This window comes from Sitodiplosis mosellana, unplaced genomic scaffold, assembly GCF_009176505.1.
Source record: "Sitodiplosis mosellana isolate CC-2019 unplaced genomic scaffold, AAFC_SMos_1.0 Smas_scaffold_6226, whole genome shotgun sequence".
Lineage (NCBI taxonomy): Eukaryota > Metazoa > Arthropoda > Insecta > Diptera > Cecidomyiidae > Sitodiplosis > Sitodiplosis mosellana.
In genome coordinates, this window is record NW_022601467.1 from 5021177 (window position 1) to 5041746 (window position 20570).

The 20570-nt window shown below is 38.7% G+C and overlaps 1 protein-coding gene across 3 annotated transcripts in view; it reads right to left on the reverse strand.

Moving 5' to 3' along the window:
* Window positions 1-20570, reverse strand: part of LOC129577758 (netrin receptor unc-5) — a 181791-nt gene that overhangs the window by 105473 nt on the left and 55748 nt on the right. For all 3 annotated transcript variants that reach the window (XM_055465270.1, XM_055465268.1, XM_055465271.1), the window contains one exon: window positions 16326-16426. The gene's annotated coding sequence lies outside the window, so the exon portion shown is untranslated. The remainder of the gene's footprint in view (window positions 1-16325; window positions 16427-20570) is intronic.

Genomic DNA, 20570 nt, shown 5'->3' on the forward strand with positions numbered 1-20570 from the left:
GTGCTCTAAGTTTTGAATTTTATTGTTTCATGAGTACGGTTGTGTGTGAGTGTGTGTAAGTTCAGCATGCATTCATTGGCATTATTCCGTGAAACTATAACTTTTGAGTGAACAAAGGAAAAAGAAATGATCATGCGAAATTCTATTCGAACGATTGCGATAGCTATCCGTGCCGCTGGTTTTTTTTTCACCAAACGTTTGCCATTTCAATGCAATTTCAAACGAGAAAAGAAGTTTAGAAAACCAACTCGTATTTATCGCACTCGAACTTTACTTCATTTTCTCCACACCGCATTGATTTGAAAATCAAAGCGAGAACCGGAGTTTTTTCTCTCTCTTTCTCTCTCTCTCTCTTCTTCTTTTTTCTTTTACAATTCCCTCACCTTTTTTTTATATATATATATGTACATACATTCAATCAAATGCGACTTGAAGTACCAATCAGTGATTGTTGCTAGTGTCTAATGATCGTTTAACATTAACACGGTTGTAGTTTTATTGCGCCACGTAATTATATGTGTGCTCACACATTCGAGACGTATTTGAAATCCATCGTAAATGAGCACATTAAAAAGTCGACCACATCGAGAGCGAATGAACGCGGACGCGGGCAAAAACGCGCTCGCGCGAGTATTCACGCTCGCGACTATTTTGCGCTGGCTTCGTCTCTTTCAATTCCCGAACGAAGATCAACCGAAAGCACAACAGGAGAAAAACATGAAAAATAATTATCGTATCGTATTGCATGTGGAGCAAAGCCAAAGTACAATAACAACAAAAAGAAGCAGGAAAACTAATAATAAAAATAGACAAAAAGCCAAGGCGAGCGAGCGAGAGAAGTAAAGCGACCCGTGATTTATATGTGTCTATCGAAATCGATTGAGTTGCAAAAGGGAGAAAAATATTTTATTCATTGAAGAACACAGCGAATTATCTATTTATTGGAACATCAGCTTAGCGGCTTTCGTTTCCATTCCATTTGTGACTTTTTATTTGTTGACTCGTTGGTTGTGCATTAAACGAGTGTGATTTCCACTCATATATTTAGCGTTCGTTTGAAATCAATGAAAGCCATAAAATCCAACTGTCGGCACATTTTATTCGCTGTTTTATTCAATCCATTCCTCGCGCTGGTACTTGAGCCGTTGTGTTGAGGTCAGCATTGTTTCTCTTTTTCTCTGTGTACTTCTTTTTTTCTTTTTCTTCTTCTTCTTTTTTTTTGCCTGGTAGCAAAAACATTTAATTTATTAATTAGTTTCCAAGTAAATTGCCCTCATGATTCATTAAATGAATTGGATTTCGAGAGAGGGAATGAGAGAAAAAAGAATAATTCCTGTCAAAATAATACCACTAAATGAAAGCAATTAATTTTTCCAATAGAGTTTTTCTGTCCTCACGACACATTCCAAATTACTTTCAATTGTTTTCTTCTTTTTTTAAAGTTCGAGTTTTTTTCCTCTCTTCCGTTTCATATTCCATGTTTGTTTCTGTTCCACGTTCAGATATTTTCACTTCCGATTTTCGAAATGTTCGACTTGTTCGTCGTGATAAGCGTTAATTTGTTTGGCTTGTAGCTTATGACATTAGCAACTGAAGTTTGATGCTTGCTACCGTCAATCGTACGAATGCGAATGCAATTTGCTGCTGTTTTTAATTAATCGAGTGAAAATAAGATGACAGTTTGATGCAGAGATTTAATAATGGATAATGCGTCTGAGAGCGGTTGGCGCATTGGGAGAGTCATGAGCCATCAATGCTATGTTTCTCTTGTTACAATCGGTGACATGTGACAGGTGACATCCGTCATTTATTGTGCAAATTTTGGATTGTGCGTGTGTGAGTGAGTGCTGTGATGAGATTGATTTTTGCATTGCAAATGATGCAAAATGTAATGACTTTGTGTGTTCTATCCCTCTCTCTCCCGCTCTGTCCACAGCAAAAGCACAATTTTCAATTTGTTCGGACTTGCCGGTGCAAATTAATTATTAACGATCGGTTTTAGTCTGATGCACAAAGTGAAGTGCAACTGCGTGTGTGCGCTGGCCACTGTGTGCATTTTTGATGAATGTGAACCGAACGAGTCTCGGGGTCCAGGTAAAATGCGTTCTTTTTTTTTCTTCAAAAATGGAAGTGGCATTGCAGTATTGCAATGCACGAAATGTTGTACACACACAGGTAGCCACCTCTCTATTGAACAGTCTATTGCTAGCTGCGATTGCTTAATGTTTTATATTCAATGGCGAAAATGTTAATTCCATCAAGCGGTTGACAAGCGAACGTGTTACGTTATAAAATACACATACGAAGCGAGAACGAGTGATGCGCGTTCATTTGGGCATTCGTATTCATTATCCAGATTCTCGATTCTATTATACTATCTAATTTCGGTGAAAATTCCGCGAAATTGTGCTAGTCCCTGCATGCATATATGCCAGTTATAATTTTATAATGGTACACTTGGAAATTTTGCAGTATCAAAATTCTCATTGGATTGTCAGTCATTGTGTTCGGCCTCGAAAAATAATATCGAGGCCAATAAATGTATAACATAATAAGCCGGACGAATGCTGAGTGTGTGTTGTCCAGTGCACAGTCTCCATATATATACACGAATATGCGACCTAATTGTGTGATTTTGGCGCATTTCGCAAATTTTCGTCGTTCTGATTTCCGAACGGGCTGCAACGTGTGAACAACTAGTACACACATCAATTCAAGTATCAATAAGGCCCCATAACAATATTCTAATGAATGCTTGTGCACTGTGCAATGCATACACTTGCGGCATAGCACACTCAGAATACAATCGATGCCATCAATCATCAACGTGTCTAGTCGAAAATATTCTCGTTTGTGTCATATATGGTTCTCTTGGAGAGTGATGTAATCGAGATAATCGAATGCAAACGTTACATTCACAAACACGCACGTACGCACACATGGGCCGCACTGGTTGTGCGCGATATCCAATGACAGGAGAATATATGAAGAAATCACGCATTTGAGTGCATTGAGAGATAGCTTCATCAATTTGCCATTCAGATTATCATTATTAGCTGCATTGCATGTGCTTAACGCTTGTATGAAGATGATTATTATTAGTGTTTTGAATTTGATTCGCCAACGAGTTTGAATTCCTCTCTCCCTGTGTCTGTCTCTCTCTCTATCTCTTTCTCTCTTTCTCTATCTTTCTGTCTCTTCATTTTCCATTCGACAATTCCATCCGTTGCCTTCCTAATCATCAGTTTGAGCCGTATAATCAACACACAAAAATGCTTGCATACACAACTGACCGACCGAACGAGCGATGCCCATTGACTCGATCAATGCACACACCATTCGAAGAATGCATTGGACCATGGTCGGGTTCCGGAATGAATTTCGAAACATTTTTAGGGTGAAATTCATCTCGAGCTCATAGTACACAACCGTTTTTTTTTTTTGTTGCTTTTATGCAATTCCAATCCCTCCCCCTTCCCGGAATCAATCACAAAAACTTTGCTGCAAAATGCGTGCAAGAATGAGAATGTGTCAATTAATATCTGGAATTCAAATCAATTATTGAAATGCACATTGCCCTTATCAAAATCATCGTTTAATTGTATGGGATTAGCTAAAATAATGGAAAATTTGTAATCTGCAAAGTGCTTGATTTATATGCGCCAAAGAACGAGACGATATAGCTCAAGTGTGAGAATTACAAGTGCACAACATACAATTTGTGTAAAATAATCGAAATGCATGAAATATGGAACACCGAGATGTAGTATGCAGATAATTGGCCTCGATTGGAATGCCATCGGTTGGTTTGTTTGTTTTTTCTCTCTCTTTGCTTTCTTTTCCTGTGCATGCCAAACCCATTGAATGTAATCCAATGAATTGCTGGTTTACATTTGCATCCCGTTCACACAAATGAATCCATGTGTCTGTGCGTGTAACTGTGTGTGCTTTCAGCATCAAGGCCAGAGAAAATTTCGCAGTGAACATGTCCATTTGGATCAAAAAGTACCACCAAAGGTACAATCCCAAAGGAATTGAAAACGAGAACGAATGGTTCACATTTTCGGTTGCGGTACAATTGTTTTGACTACATCGTAGTTGGCACTTTCGTTGGATCAATGTTCAAACTCAAACACCAACTGAATAGGAGAGTACGGTGTTTGTGTGTGTGTGCGCCATCAAAAGAATTCGCCAAAGTTCCAAATATTTTTCAGTTCCCCATTCGCTGGGACCAAAAAGCGTCGCCGTTTTGTGAACTTTCCACTGCAAATACCTTGTTATGATTCAGCTGTCGTGTCGGTTATTTGCGAACATTTTCAATATATATGCAGCATGAGTATATTAACAATGTTCGAAGTCTGGTATGCTATTCGAAACCACAATCCGAAATGAAATAGAACGTCGTAATATTGAACTTTATGCATAACAGTGTGTGTGTGTGTATGACTGCAGTGAAGAAGCACCAAGGCTATAATGAAAATCATAGAAATAATCCCGTGCCATATCATCATTTGTGTTATGTTTATGTTGATTATATCATGAACATATCCAGCACATAAACACACACTATTGATGCACTTTGAACCATTGCCATCCGATTTTATGCGAGAAACGATTTAATGTGTTCGATTTCTTCGTTTTTCGTCTTTTTGTTTCTGTTTGCACAGAAGCGCTTTCAATGCGACAACGTTCTTTGCTTAGTAAATGATCGCAATTCCTGGCATAACACAAAGAATAACATCTAACAATTCGCATTCCCGTTAGCATCGCAATGGGGTTGCAACGATTTAAATTGTCATTACTATAGATTCCTTTGCAAAGCGATCCGTTTACATCGATCGATGTTGATTATTTTGCCATACATACTACTACTACGAGAATTTCAGCTCGAACGATTGTAGGAGTGCAGCAAAATAGGAAAACCGTTTAGTAATTATAATACGAAAAATACGCTCTCCCAAAACTCAAACACACACAGCCCGTCAAAATGTATCTGTAATGTTTGGTTTTAAATGAAACATATTTTATTTGCACAAAATGGCTTTTATTCAATTGATTCGAAAGTTTGTGTGCAGTTTTCACTGGAATTGAATTTTATGTGTGGAATTTCATCATTCTTTCAATTTGCTTTTCGTTTTTCCTCCATCTCAGTTGCCATCACAACCCAACTGTTGGTCGGGAATCCCAACTCTATCTCTCTTTCTCTCTCAATGTGCTGGGCATTTTTCCCTAGCCGTCAACTCTGTTGGTTTATATTGTGTGTGAGTTCGTTCGTTCGTTTTGTTCGTTTTGTTGGTCGGACTTTATTTAACTGGTGTGACGTGTGTGCATTTGTTTCATGCATAATTTTCCAGGGATGCTTCTCTGCTTGAATCGAGTTAAAATTGAAATGAAAATTATTCTGAAATAAATCAAACCGATAATGTTGATGGTGTGGCTCACAGACACGAGGATGATGAAAGGTTTCATTGGAGGATTTGAGTCTAGGTTTTTTTCTTCTTCTTCTTCTTCTTCTTCTTCTTCTTCTTCGATCCTATCTCTTACTCGCTCCCTTTTTTGCAACTCTCTCCCTCGATTCAGTTGTTCGTTTTGTTTTTGCCATATATATGTGGAAGAGTGTGTGTTTTTTTTTCGGTGATCGAAATGATGCACACAATCATTTAGATGCTCAACTATGCAACTATTTTCCATGTTTCCTTGCATTTCGATTTCGAATGGCATTTTGCATGGTTCTCGGTTGGTTTTATACTACGATAAAAGCACGCGCACGCACACACCATCTTTCCATTGCTTCTCTCGCTCACTTGTCGAGAGTTCGAAATTTAAGGCGAGAATAATTTACATAAATTTGTTATTCGTGGTATACCAGCATACAGACTGAATAACATTACCATGAATTGCATCTAGTTTTAAGTATTTTATTTCATATGTATGAATCCAAAAACCGGAGGAGCTCTTGCGAATATAGATGGATGGCCCGAAACAACAAATCCAGCAACACAGGCACATCAGCAGCATCAGTGATGGCAATAAAATATTAAGAGGTTTGTCTGCCTTGAAAGATTGCACCAGTGACAAGTTAAGTATTTGTGTATGTGCTGCTGATTTAAATATCCCAAGTCATTTCGACATAGAACCACTTTTTACGCAGCAATAACAACAGCAACGAGAACGGAGATAGAAAAAAAAAATACTTTCAGGATGATTTGGCATTTCTACTTGAAACCGCGTACTTTGCATATGGTTTTCAGGTTTTTCGGGCAGGCAGTATTGTATTTTCTCTTTGACAAATTGAAGCTTTGATTGAAATCCGTTGAAACAATGCCGCCAAATGTTAAATTTATAATTGCGGCGATCCCGGTTGCCTATGGGCATCTTGTGTCGGTCGCTCTTTCTCTCTCCTTCTCATCACTCCAGCCTTTTTTTATCCGATTCAAATCGATTTCCGTACAGTGTGACGAACTTTTGATGACTTCTTTGCTGTGAGTGCAAAAGTTAGTTAGCAAACAAGTTGCATAATGTATGTAAAAGTGTGTGGCCTAAGCCAAAAGAAACTAACGCATTTGTTACCATTGCTAGAAGAGTTACGCTAAAAGGAAGCACCAATATACATAGTATACCTGAAGCGAGTTTAAAGTTTTTCGGTCGTTTTGCGAACATTTCCTCCAAGTTGCCTTAAACAATTTATGTGTGGGAAAAAGATGGTTGTGAGTTTGATTGTAAGTTTTGATAGGAACGAACGAACGACAACGACGACAAGTCGAAAGCTCGACAACTTTTGTTGAGAATCTTGTTTGCTTGGAAATTGTTCGCGATATTCGAAATTGAATGACACACGAAAGGACGTAAGAGATTTTAAACACAAATCCATCTTCTATGCTGGGTTTTTGGTCGGTCATTCGATTGTCTTTTACATGTGCACACATCATACATTGCCGGTTACTGTTCGGCCAGACAATTTACGGAAAACACTTTGCATAATGTGATGGTGTGCGTGTGTTGGTGTATGATCTAGGGTCGTACATTATTCGAACCTGAGATTGACCACCTACCGAGAATGAGTCGCTCAAATGACCGACAAAATGCTCTGTAGATTTGCACATTACGTGTGTTTGCAGACAATCACCACACACTATCGTTTGCCACTGCAACGTTGTCGTTATATAACTTTTAATTGTTGTATACATTTTTGAAGCTGTAAGCTTGAAAACTCTAACCAACCATTTTTTTTCTGTTGTTTTCATTGTTGTTGTTTCGTCTTCTTTTCAGCTCGGCTGTTAGTTTAAATGGGTACAAAATATGAGGCACAAAATGAGGCAGAGAGAGAGAGAGAGATAGAGAGAACTCAAGCGACAACAACGACCGTCGAAGGTAACAGCCATCGCATTTTGTGTATTCACTTAACAGAGCAGTCATTGTAGCATGTGTACGCATTTGCTTCATATTTAACTTGCTGCCTCTCTAACACTTTTTTTCCTCTCTCTCTCGTTCGATGTGTTTGGCTTCAGCTGAGTCGAGGCGAGTCGAGCCGGGCCTCGACTCTTGTATGATTCTTTTCCGTTTGCAGTCCGTCCGTCATACACATTGTTTGAATGCAAATTGAATTTTTGGTTTTATTCAAAAATGTAAAGTACTCGATGTACTTGGCGAACACTCAGACAACTGTTTAAATTTTATTTGTTTTCATCTCATTTCTTTGCAATAAGCATACTTATCCAGCTTTGCAATTCTCTCTCTCTCACTCACTCTGTGATGCTAGTTGCCCTGTGTGTTATTTATATTTGTGTGTTTGTGCGAGTTTATTTTTTTTTACACTTTTTAGTTTGGACTCTCTTGTCGGTGTGTTTTTTTTATTTCTGTCGTTGTTTGCTCGCAAAAATCCTGTGTGTTTGTGGCTTAACCAGTGTTGAACATTTTCAATTTTATTTGTGATTAAAATGCTGCATTGAAATTCCAAATACTTATGCAAATTAAAATATGTGAAACGAGGTCCGTTTCGGCTTGGCTGTTGTTGCCGTTGCCGTTGCTGTTGCCGTTGTTGTTGTTGTTTTTTTTCCACCGTTTTGCTCATCGTGTTCATTCATCTTCCCCTGGCTTTTGCGTTACGTCGTCTTTGTTTCGTTTCGAGTTAACTCACAATTTGGACTAAATGAATGCGCCTCATGTGCGCACGTTGTTCTCTCAAGTGCATAAGCATTTAATGCCATAGAATATTGTGTGTGTGTGTGTGTGTGTCTGTGTGGCTGTATTCTCTAAAATGTTTGGCATTTTGTACTCCAATGTTCCCGCTTTTAAGTTAATGTACCGCTTTCTCAGTCGAGGCATTACTCGAATCCGAGCGCGCAAATGGAAATTTCGCACGAAGTGGGAAACCCATGAAAAATGAATAAAGTCCATTGATTTTTTTTCCAAATTTGTTTTTTGTAGCATAAGCCAACAACACAATTTCAACCATGGGTTCTTTGCTCTCATCCCTGCTCACTCATATTTGTCAAAAGTGGTTAATTATAAATTAATGTGATTAAGCTGCAAAAAAAAACCCGTTGAGTGCGTTTTTTTGCTCTCCATGAGTGTATACAATTTTCACATTCAAATAATATGGAATGTTAATTTTGCACACACATTGTAAAAGTCAAAGTGTGCTTTGACAGGCTTTTTGAGAATGCCATCCAGGAAACAATGAGCTAACAAACTGCAGTTGTTACGTTCATCTGCATGAACACCTGAGCTGTTGCGTTTACAAAGTTTTTGCGCTCTCAGCCAGTTTTTTTTTCACTCCTCCTCGCTCTCTCTCTCTCTCTCTCTCTGTTCGCCAAATAAATTTTTGCCATTGTGTTGCAAACACCAGGAAATGCCAATAAAAATTATGCCAATGCACACATGGCAGACTCCATTCACATGAGATGTAAATAAATATAAGGACAATGAGACCAACAATTTTTGTGTTACCCATTTTTTCTTTTTCGTTTCTTCTAATTTTCATTCTCTTGTTTTGGATCTCAACGAGCAAAAATTGAATGCTTTCAACGTCAACGATCAATTGAAATGTTCAAAAGCAATAAATAATAAAACCATGCATGCACATTGCACACTCAAAAGTGTTCCATAGACAAAACATTAAAATTGAGAAATATTCATCGTCCCTTGCCACTTACGCCACCGCCATCAAGAATGCAATAAGAACGAACCTTCATTTTCAATCGATATTGACTACTTGAAATACGAACTTCTGTCCCGCAACCAACTCTCTATTGCTCATTCACGCTCCACACTGCTTTATCGCACGAGAAATGTGGAATTTTGCTGGTTTTAATTGCCTCATAGATGCAACAAATTGAATGTTATACAATCTAACATTAGTTTGATGTCATATTAAGTGCATGTTTTGAATAAGCAGAGAATAATGGCGAAATTAATGGGTTGAAGGAATAAAATGATATCCTGCGGTCACTGTGTGTGCTTGTGGCCGCGCGCCACAGTTGTGTCGAACGCTGAATAAGCAAAACACTTAAAGTCGACACTAAAAAACCGATAGTCAACATCGTACACAACATTAAGCAACTTAAAATCTATTACGCGCCATAGTCGGATGCTTGGCATCGAAGATGCTCAGCAGCAGCAGCAGCAGCAGCAGCAGCATGAGAAATAAATAAAAATGGCAACACAACAAACGATTTAATAGTTCTGAAGTTGCAATTAAAATACCACACTAAAATGTTGCCGATGACGCGCAACTTTTTCAATGGGATGCGCGCGGGAGCGAGCGTTCGCTCGCCTTCAATCCACACACACACACACAAAAACGGAATCATTTAAATTCATGAAATTGTGATGATATAGCATTTTTAAATGATAGTCATTATGTTTTTTGCTGCTACCGCAATGTAATCGGAGAGAAAATGAGCCAAAGATTCTATCTTCGTTTAGTTTTTTGTTGTTGCTTCTGTTGTTATTGCTGCTCGCTTGCTTGCTTTCTTTCTTTCTTCGATGCTCTCGGCAAATCGAAAGATGCGCGCTCGATCGAATGGCTTGTTTCGCTCATTCCAATCAATAAACGGCAATAAATGCATTCATTATTAAATGAGTCCTGCGTTTTTACCTATTGTATTTTTGTATCCGGAACGAACGACAGTGCACAATCACACGGCCTCTTCTCGCATTCGAAGAGATGAAGCATAAAAAAGCGAATCATGTACTTTTCCACAATTGTGGAACTTATTAACTTTGAGCGATAGAAAATGGGCATCCACGAAAAGAGCATGAACCATGAAATGTATTTTGTGCTTTTTTTTATCATTTCGGTTCGTAAAGAATACACACAACGAAAAGGTAATTGCTTCTGAAGACAAAGCCGATTGCTTACTATGGAAGTACCGCATTATGAAGCATAAGAAATACGGTTCAATGCGACTTACACATGCGCTCACGCGCACGCGAACAAAGACACAGCCATTCGATTTGATCGAAACCACCGCAAATGCATGTCACAAGAAATAAAGTAAATATCTTGATTATCTGTCGATAAATTAAATGTTCAATTCCTTTGTATATTCCGTAGTTGGCCTTAATTCTGGAAACAATCAAACGAACGAAAAACAACTGTACACACACCGAGCTGTACAAGTGAGCGAACGAGCGGGCGAGCGAACGGGCGAAAGAGATAATTTCCCACAAAATCGGTTTTGGTTTTGTCGAAAATCGAAATATTTGCATTCTTCATTGCGACGAATTGTGCGGGGCTTGTTCCATTGTTTACGTTTGCGTTTGCCGATATCGATAAGAAAATCAAAATACGTACACAACGATTAGAAGAGATGGAATACCATATTTAAAAGAAATACTTTGTAGGTTTTTTTTATTGTTGTTGTCGTCTTCGTCGTCGTCATCGTTGTTATGAAGCCGTATTTAAAATTCTTTGTCTCTCTAGCGAAACGCGAATGGAAACACAGAAGCCCTTTGTGGGAATAGCGCGCACATTGGAACAGAGTGAAGCAGAAAAAAACGGTTCGGTTTTTTGTGTGGTGTTGCTTTGAATTATGTATTATCATCTTCATCATCACCATTATCACAAACTTATGCGGTGAATATTGTACAGCAGCTCCGGCTCGTTCTCTGTCTCTATAGGTTCATTCTACTGAGAATATTTTATTTACTTTTATTTTGTGCTCATTTTTTCTCATATTTTTCCCTACGTCTGTTCACTCTCTCACTCCCTCTCTCGCTCATGTGAACGACTAAAGAAACGTTTCTGTTAATTTTTTGTTGTGGTTTTTGCTCGTTCATTGAGCCAACGGCAGCGACGGATATATACTCGGGCAGATGAAGAAAACGAAGGACTTAACAGCATTTGACACAATCCTCGATCCTAATCTAATCAATGTAGACCGTAGAGGAAATGCTACACCGAATTACACCAATCTCGCGCGCACACCACAAAGATTGACAAACGCTTCGCTAACACATTTACAACACACGCACGTGAATGGCGGGCGTGGAGAGGTAGGAATACATTTATTATTTTATAGAACAATAAGTTTATTGAATTTACGTTTGATAGCGACGCGGTCACGCGCATATTCTTCGCTTTTCCTTCCCGCTCCCATAAAGATCGTGCCACTTTTTCTTGCCGTGTGCCCTGTGTAGCCGCTGAACGACAACAACGAGCACCGATAAAGAGCACTTGTTTTCCACGATACAATATGCCATGAACATTAAGTATATTGTATCTGACACGGAAAATTTATGCTTCGACTTGTGTGTTTTTTTTCACGTCAAATTCGATTCAATCGCTTCGATGACAACGAAGCAGGAGGGAAAAAACAACAACCAAAGCACACTTGCGGTTGATATTTCTAAATCTAATATTCGCAAAGCGACAGCACGATTTTTTTTATGCACACATTCCGTAACAATTGATGCTTCCAATATTTGCACGAGAGACGAAAAATGAAAATTTTTCGTGGAGAGTAGAAAAGAGGAGCAAAAGAAACAGATTGTTTGTATGATGCGTCTTGAGATTGCAAAGTGACAAATGTGCATGCACGATTATACCACAAAATACCGAACGCATGACACACAAACTCGCGAGAAAATTTCACATTTTGCACTCGCTCTCTCTCTCTCTCTCAGTCTCTTACTCCGGCATTAAAAAGTATCATACGCTTTTCCGCGTATCGTTTATATCCATTTTCATAATATGTCATGCTTTGCTCACCGAAATCAATAAACATTTTCGGTTTCATTTATTACAATAAAATGTAAAACCGCACTTTTTGCCAGAGTTAATTATGATTCTAAATAAAATATGAATATATGACGCTTGGTGCGGGCGACAACAGCAGCATCAGCAGCAGCATCATCGTCGGCATTCCTCATTTCAGGTAAACATGAACATTCGAGTGAATGTTGTCGCACAAAGAACAGAGACAGCTTGCGTTGTGAAGTGTGTTAAGAGCGCATTTAAAGGAATTACCGTACACGCAAAATAATATTTGAAAATTGCGAAAAAGGCTTGGAACGATGAATGTGGGGGAAAACGATGAGATGCTGCTCTTATTTGACAAACGCAATTTTCGGTTTGGATGAATGAATTTCGAGAATGTTTTCGTCATTATGTACGCGGCGCCGCAAATATAAGGGTTGTAATCAAAAAATATAAATTATTGTGGTTTTGAAAAGGCTTTGTCAACTGAATATGGGTTAAGTTTTCCAACTTCGCAGCCATTTCCGGGACGAATATGCGACAAAAACGCGAGACTGAGGAGGCAGAACGAAGCACGCAATTGTGGCGGGCTGAAAAAAAGCAGCGTAGAAATCATTTTAAATTGGAAATGTCATGTTGTGTGTGTGCTTTTTCATCGGTTTGATTCGAACCAATAGCAAGTTGCAGCCATCAATAGAATTCACTCGTTCCAACTTTGGCGCTTCTTGTCATCTCAGCGAATGGTGGCGGTTGTGGTGGTGATGGTGATGGTGGTGGTGGTGGTGGCGGCATTGCTTTGTGTCATTCACCATGCAGAAGAAAGATGCTACGGGTTTTTCGGTGAGTGAGTGTGTATGTGGGTGTATGTGCGATCGAGATGAAATACGGCGCGCGTTCTCTCATACGGAAAACATTCGAAATTAAAGCGCTCCCAAACAATGGCAGAACAATTTATTCACATTTATTATAGAAGAATGAAATTCAGAAAATTTTGCATTTTACTGTCGTCTCACGACAGTCAAGCCATCACATGCGCTTGGAACTGGGTGAGCATTTGCACAACAACAACAAAAAAAAGCAGAAGAAGAAAAAATAAGAAGAAGAATAAGAGTGGCTCTTTGAAAGTCCTACAAATACACATGCACATACTTCATCGTAATGTGTTGGCGGGATTCAACAGAAATACGGTTGGAGTTTTAGTGTGCGAGGCATGGGGAGGGGAACGAAATCACGAGAAATACGCGAATTTTCATTGTTAACAATTCATTGTATTCCATTGGCAATGGCGGGGATATGGCATTCTATGAAATGCATGTGTGCGCCTTAAACGTATAGCATCGACTTGAGTTTTTCACTTTTCTCATTTTTATTTTCTATTCGATGCTTATTTTTCCCCTTCCCTCGCCTTGCTATTGCTGCTGTGTTGCCTTTGGTTTGAGCTTTTTGCAGCCATTCACTTTATATTCCTCCTGTTTGTGTATCGCTCCGGTATTTATGCCAGCCATATATTCATATATGTATATATTTCGAGTATTTTCAGTCTCTAATACCGTTCCATGTGATCCAATACACATCGTCATTAGAAATGCAGACGAGTGGTACGCGCACCGAAACCGTATATAAATAACAAAAGATGCCGGAGATGCCAAGCAATTGATTCTGAATGTTATTGTGCAAATACGTTACCGACAACAAGAGCACCCGCCCTCGCACTACCTCTCTCCCCGACCATAGTTCAGGGATAAAGAAAAGCACAAAAACGATTAAGAGGTGTAATGTAATTTTGCTCGTTTTCTCCGTTTCACTCTCGTTCGCTCGCTTTCACTCACTCCGGTTTGTGTGTTCGCGGTTGCCATCGTCTTTCTTCTAGATGCGATTCAAGGCACTCAAGCAGTTAAATAAAAATCGAAACAATAAACATCGGAAACATGCAATGGATGTGTACTTGCCAATTCCACCACTTCGCCCATTCAATCGAGGTAATCAAACTGAATGACTTTAAGTGAATTTAAGCGGCAACCAAATCAATAGACGAAGAGAAATGGCACAAAACAACCATCCACCGAACTCATTTATTACTTTTTATGGATCAGAATACGTGGATGCGTGTGTATGAGTGTATGTGTGTGTGTATGTAAGTTCAAGTGATTGTATGAACAAGCTAAGTTTCTGCTTGAAATGTGCTGCTTGAATCGCTCCCATCGAAAATTGCATAAATTCCAATGATACATTGACGTCGTCGTCGTCGTCGTTGAGAGCACAAACATATTTATTTTAGACATTTCATTTGTGTTCGATATTTGGTCTAAAAATCCGCATACCGCATCAAATTGAATCCAGAGCTGGAAATCAACGCAGCAAAAGGTGAATTGTAATGCCTGTTTTTTTCTTCTTCTTCTTCTTCATATCTGCCTTCGTGCGGCTCTTAATCTTCATTCAAAGTGTGCGCGTCGCTAGCGCGTAAATTATGTAAATATGTAATTGAATTGATGCGATTAACGGCACTAAATATACGTGCAAGTGCCATGGATACGATCAAATCGATTGTATGAATCGAGCGATGGCATTCATTTGCACTATTTGAATGTATTTTCATTCTAGCACACACACACACACCGGTGTGCCCGTGTGATATGGCGCCTAGATACGAAATCGAATTCGTTTCACATTGAAAAACGTGAACGATTTCTTCTCTTCTTCTTCGTTCGCATAATATTCGGAAGATTTAGTGTCGTGACGAGAGAAAAAAAAGGAAACGGTAATCAGATGCATTAAATTGAAGACGGCGTTGATTCGTTCGTCTTTTTGTTCATTTCCACCACGTTACTTTTTCACACTGTGTCCCGACACACAGCCAAATATACTTTATTGATTTTTTTTTCGGGGTTCTTAATAGTTTTTCTTGTTGAGTTTTCAGTTATGCGCATTTACTTACGTTGGCCTTTTTTTCCACGCTCACAAACACATTTTATGATTGTGCCCCTGTTGTGCAGCTGCCAAAGTATATCTGGCATTTTCAAGATTTCCTTTTTCCCGAACGGTTATTAAAACTTCTTATGACGCGAAATGGAAACGACACCACAACGGTGCAACGGGAATGTGGAAGCTAATTATAAATATTTGAAATGAAGAAGAAAAAAAAACACTGAATGAGAAGAGAGCAACGAATGCAGAGAGTCGAAAGAAAACGAAACTCCATCACCATTTAAAATGGATAGAAATTACGCAATTGATATTTTCTCCCTCTGATTCGGCATCGTTTGGGCGCTCGAATGCGCTCCGTCATCCATAGTAAGAGAGTTTGCCGTTGCACAGTGCACACCCAAACGCACACATTGGTTTGGTTAGTTGAATTTGTCGTTTCATCTGAAAAATTTTCAATTTTCTCCTTAAGTCGATCCTTACAAATGTAATTATTTTTGTTTCAAGTCATTCCAAGCCAATCATAAAATTTTACATCACTTTTTAAGAGTTGGATTAACATGGTGCAGGCTTCATATTGTTCGAGCTCTCTCTCGCTCTCGCTCGCACGCCTCACCCGCTTAATAATGAATAACAATGCGCCATGTTGTGCAATCGACAGTGGAAATACATTTATTCGGTGTGTATCTGGCGAAGTAACTTCCTTGCGCCAGTTCTTCTTCTTTTTCTTCTTCTCCGTCGTCGTCTTCATCTTCGGCGGCGCTCTCGGAATCTTCCATACGGATTCCGTTTCGAGTGCATTCTTGTCTTTAATTATAAAGTCATTTAGAAATTAACTTCTCCTTGTAGGGTTTTAGACTTTAAAAGCGTAAGCAAGCAAATGACTCGCCGATACGATGCCATACAGCGACTTATGTACGCTTTGCTTGTTTGCTCGTTTGCTCTGTCTCTATCGTGCATTTGAACATCAAATGATGTGGGAGCAATATAAAATTGACGATCACACTCTTGGAAACTTTGTAAAGCCAAACATATTTTCATTTTCATTTCTCTCATTTTAATGCGCGTCGTCGACAACGACAGCGTCGTAGTCATCATCTTATTCCGTTTCTTCTTCTTCTTCTTCTTCTTCCTTTCTTCGAGTTAATTATAATTTAGTCGAATATAACACTTAATGTGGCATGATCAAAAATCCACTTACCGCACATATGTTTCCATATCCCCAATTTATCATCGGCAAAATACGGACAACACAAACACTCGGTGCTCTGTCTATATCGCGATCGATCCAAATTCGAGTATCTGCAATGTAAAATGAAAGAGAAAATTAGAAAGGAGAAACACGAACAAAACGAGGGAAAATAAATATATAGAAGAAAAATTTGGTCGGTAATTATATGGGCAGAGATATTCACGCAAATGCTCAGACAGTGTGGAAACTGTGCGCGCTCTGCGCTCGCACACATAGCAAACGGAATGAACGAAGGAATGAATGAAACAGTGAGCGACTGAGCGTAATGTTTAACGTAATCATCAAATGGATGCTTCCAAAGCACTTATTGACTAGCAATATTCATTCACTTCGATGCAATGCCACACACTTTTCTACACATCACAATAGAAATATACCAAATGGAATCACAATCAAAATGCACTCCATGGAAACACCACCGAAGACAAATGGAAATGGACATTGTTTCAATTAGTTTCCATGTTACTCTAAAGACGATGGTTCATTTATTTTCTTCAACGTGTTTTTTTCTTCAATTTTTTGTTTCGAAATTCGTTTCCGTGTCAGACATTCGACGACAGCGATGTCGTTGTTTCTGTTTTTTCTCTCCCCGATTGTTATTCATTGACATTCTCGAGGATTGAAAGTGTGAGTAATTGTTGTCTCTTCCGAGCGTCGTTTTTTTCTTTGGTTCTTGTCTCTATTTTCGATTGTTTCAATGTAAATTTGAAAGACGAAGAAAGAAAATATATAAAATTTTATTATACTTCGACACTCCACTCCAATTTGAAGGCCATTTATTGGATGAACTCTTTTTCTCTTCCGTCAATTTCTTTCGTTAATGTTATTATTTTCGGTTTGGGAACAGTGTGCCGCGCGATATGCACACAATTATACTTCGACATGGAATTCCCATGTGAATTTTTTTTCCGTTGTTTTGGAAAAGATTAACCTCGTCGCGTTCACTTCGATCTTCACTTCATTGCGTTGTAATGTCAAGAAATGTTTCTTCGTTCGTTCGTTCGTTTGTGAGGCTTTTTTTATAGTTTGCCTTTGTCCCCTCACTCACTCACACTCGCTCACACACGCATTCCTTGCATCATATGTCGTGTTACAACAAACATCTGAGCTGCACTATGTCATTTTACAACCATTTTAAATTAACTTATAATTTTCGAAACGAAGTTGAAAGCAATTTTTCGGTCTATAAATGACAGATGAAATTACTTTACAATTAACAACAACTCCGACACAACAATCACCGAAAAATCAATCATACGACACAGCATATGTACGGCTCACTCTCTTTCTGGTTAGACACATTCTCTCGAAATGAGCGTGAGTGAGTGAGAAGAATTTGGAGGAAAAAAAAACTGTACAATTGTGTGTAGCAGCTTGTCGGTGCTAAATGTCATCATAATGTTTCCATGTGGCATGTTCCAGTGTAAATTAACTGCATATACAATATATTGTATCGCCGTTTGATGTGATCTTTAACTTTAATTTGCTTGTTTACAAATTCTACCCAGAAAATTGTGTTAACGCCGCAAAAAAAAATACCGTCCTCAACACTCAACTCTCATCGGACTGACAGGACTTGAATCAACTGCCGAGATTTTGCAGCAACACAACACAACAGAGTAAGAGTGACAGAGAGAAAAGAATATTCAACCGAAAATTGTGAACGATAGAGAGAAGCTGCGACATGAAAAATCGTTCAAACCAAATGTTTGTTTGTGTGTGTGTTTGTGTGGTTTTGAATAGCATTTTAATTGCACAATATGCATTTGGTGTGTAGCTGTGAGAAATTTCGGGGTAAAACACATCATACGTATCCTCTTTTTGCAGAAACATTGGATGCGACATGCTTTTCCGTATTAGCTGCACTGCTGCTGTCGATTTTCATCGGAATGACGGCTGTGCACTTGGTGAAGTCGATCGGATGGTTTCGCACTTAAAAGCAAGCGCTCACGCGCACAAATATCACCATCTCGTTCGGCTTTCAATGTTGACTTCAATGCCCAACGAAATGGTCTCACTTCCAGAATAATAAAGATACAATTCATTACGTAAATAGTGGAAAACCATAAGTATATTCTCGATGCAATGAAATGGACGATTCCAAGCGCTCTCAAAAGACGATACTCTTTACAGTGTGCCAATGGCAATGGCAACAACATCAGCAGCAAGAGTAGCAGCTCAAATAAAATCAAATTGACTCTTCAAGTGACACATAAACTAAAACATTTTCGATGTAGAAATCCACTGTAAAATGTTAATTCGGAATGTGTCTGCAACCCCTAACGATCTCTACTTTGGCCAAAAAAGTGGTACGCACACACACACACAGCCAAGAACGAAAAAGGACGTGGAAAATGAATTCACTTATGAAAACTGTATGCACAGCACATCATCTTCTCCTCATCGTCCACGTCGTCGTCGTATTTTTGATGGTGAACGAGTTGGTTCATTTGTACGAATTAAAATCAAACAGACAGCACCATTGAATTACACATGGAATTGATTTGTTCTTTCCATTTGCAGCCGTAACAATCTGCGCATTAAATAATGCCATCATTATGATAATGGTAAAACTCGTTTCGGCCATTATTATAATTGAATTGGTTTTTGGAGCGCTTTTTTTTCTTCTTTTTCTATTTGTAGTATTTATCATTTGAATTTTTCGGAAGATGTTGAAATATATTCACATTCCATTGATAATTAGAGACACAACTAGATCAATCGAGTCGTGCTGCGTTCCAACAGCCCGAGATTCAACACATTTTTATTGACCGGGAGCACCCTAATCACAAGTCGCGCGCTCGTCAATAAAGATGAAATCTCTTCAATAGCCTGAATAACTCATTATAGCCAGACCCTTTTTTCGGGCTGTGTATATTTGTGATCTCTTCTCACTTCTGACAGTTGAGCTGTCACGAGACAAGAGAGAGACGAAAAAACTTGTTTTTCTACCAAAAAATAATAATAATAATAAATAAAAATACACATAACGATGCCAACTAACCCTCTGAACTATTGTGTTGAATCGTTTGGGCCTTTCGATGTTATTTTGTTTCAATTCTTCAGATCGATACATATTTTTTTTTTACCTCTTGTCTAAATGAACGAATGCGACCAACTGATTTTGTTTCATAGAAAATTTATTTCACATTCGATGATCGTTATTGTGTTCATATTTTACTTTTGTCTGTTGCATCGCATTCGGGAGAACAATTTTAAAATACAGTTTTTTTCTCTCTTTCCCCTCTTCTCCTCTCCTCTATCACATTTCATTCTGTTTCACCGTGTTCATCTCTAGGACAAACAGGAGAAAAAAACGCATGTGTTTTTTTTCGGTTTCACTGGAACACAGCGAAGGATGATTTGTTGAGCATGTGGTTGCTCTAGCTACAAAATGATGTGTGTTTGGATTTTGGTTCTATTTCGGTTTTGTAAACTGTTGAACAATAAAAAAAAGGAATACACAACGAAGCGAATGAAAATCGTGGATTGAATTTGATCAAAAATTGATGCTATCTCAATTTGTATGGGTGCAAAGGTGAATGGTTAACTGTGAAACAAATAGACAGTCTGTCGAAACAGTGAGTCGTTGATGTTGTCGTTTGCGCGATGAAACAGATAAACGTCTGCTTCCGCACCACACCAACGAACCCGACCGAAAAACCGAAATCGGGCTCGAAGCAGCACATAAGTATGCAACATTTTGGCTTCTATTCAACAAAAATTTTCATTTCAAGTAGTGCTCTGACCATGACATCTTTTGTATGCACGAGTTTTTTTTGCATTCGCTTCTCGTCTTTATACTACGAAAACAGTTATGGGGTAAAGGTTTTTTTTGCGCGCGAGCGATGATATCAAAACCTTATTCAACTATCTGCATAGATGTGCCCTGGAATCAGTCTCACTCTCTATTGTTATTCACGGTTGTTGGTTGAGTGCCGCTATTATTTCATATAATACTTGTGATTATTACATTGAAATGTGTATTATCCTGAAATCATTACCATGAAATTTATGTGCGACGAATGTGAATAGTCTCTTTGGTTGGTTGTTTTTTTTTCCATCGAGCCAATGGGAACGAACGAACAGTGCCCAAAATACAGCTCAGATGTATGCACAATACTTTGGTGTTTTTGTTTTTTTACGGTCTCTCTCTCTCTCTCTCTCTCTCTCTCTCTCTCTCTCTCTCTCTCT